The following is a 1,025-nucleotide window of genomic DNA, read 5'->3' on the forward strand; positions in this document are numbered from 1 at the left end:
GGGCAGCCGGGCTGGGGGACGCACTGTCTCGGGGGACGCCCCTTGGGCTGCAGCTTAGAGGTGCCTGAGGCTGGTGGCTCCCAGCAAGCTTCCTGCGTAGAGGTGGGCTGGTTTCCAGGGTGCGCAGACAACACCCCGCTTCAGGGGCTACGGCCAGCCAGAGAGGAGGCCGACGGGCTGCTGCGGCCTCCTGCCCACCCCAGCCCCATGCGTCGGCTGGGAGGTGCAGAAATGCGCCGGTCTCCGGCTCCTGGCCACGGACAGTGAGCGGTCAGCACGAGGCAGAGGCCGTGCGTCCGCACCCCCACCGCGGCGGGGCGGCCCGGCGGCCCCCTCCTGGCGTCTGTTCCGCGGTGCCCTGGCCACTGGCAGCGGGTGGCCGGGCCAGGCTTTCCAGCACCACCTGCGCCGCGCGGGCCTCGCGGGTGGGCTAGCGGCGGGAGGAGCAAGGGGACACACTGTCCCATTGCGTGGGGATGCCGGCGTGGCGCCCTGGCGGCCGCAACTCTGCAAAGGGCCTGGCCTGGCGGGGAAGCCACGTGGGTGCTGGTCGAGAGGAAAGTCAGGGGGTCTGGAGGAGCCCCACACCGGAGGGCCGACGGGGGGCGTGCAACACGGTGTGCTAATCACCATCCCCCGGGAGTCCTCGGCGCACCCCGGACGTGAGCACGCCGCTCCGTGCCAAAGGGACTTCGCGGGTGTGTGGATGCTGAACGAGATTACCGGTCACCCCACCGGTGACAAAGATGCTTTACGAGGGCGGCAGGCAGGCGCGGGGGCGGGAGGGTGCACCAGCTCTCGGGAGGACGCGGCCGGGAGACAAGGCGGCGACCTCCAGAAGCTGGGAAATGCGAGCAAGGCATCGCCCAGGGGCCTCCGAAGGACAGTGCTGCCCACCCCTGCTGCAGCCACAGCCTGATGCAGACGCCGCTCGGTCTGTGCTGCTCTGTGGCTTTAAACGGCGGCTCTGGGCAACTAGCAGAGCCCCCCGCTGGGAGGGAAGGGATAGGTGGCACAGCCTCGGG

This window comes from Condylura cristata, unplaced genomic scaffold, assembly GCF_000260355.1.
Source record: "Condylura cristata isolate star-nosed mole 26May11 unplaced genomic scaffold, ConCri1.0 scaffold00527, whole genome shotgun sequence".
Lineage (NCBI taxonomy): Eukaryota > Metazoa > Chordata > Mammalia > Eulipotyphla > Talpidae > Condylura > Condylura cristata.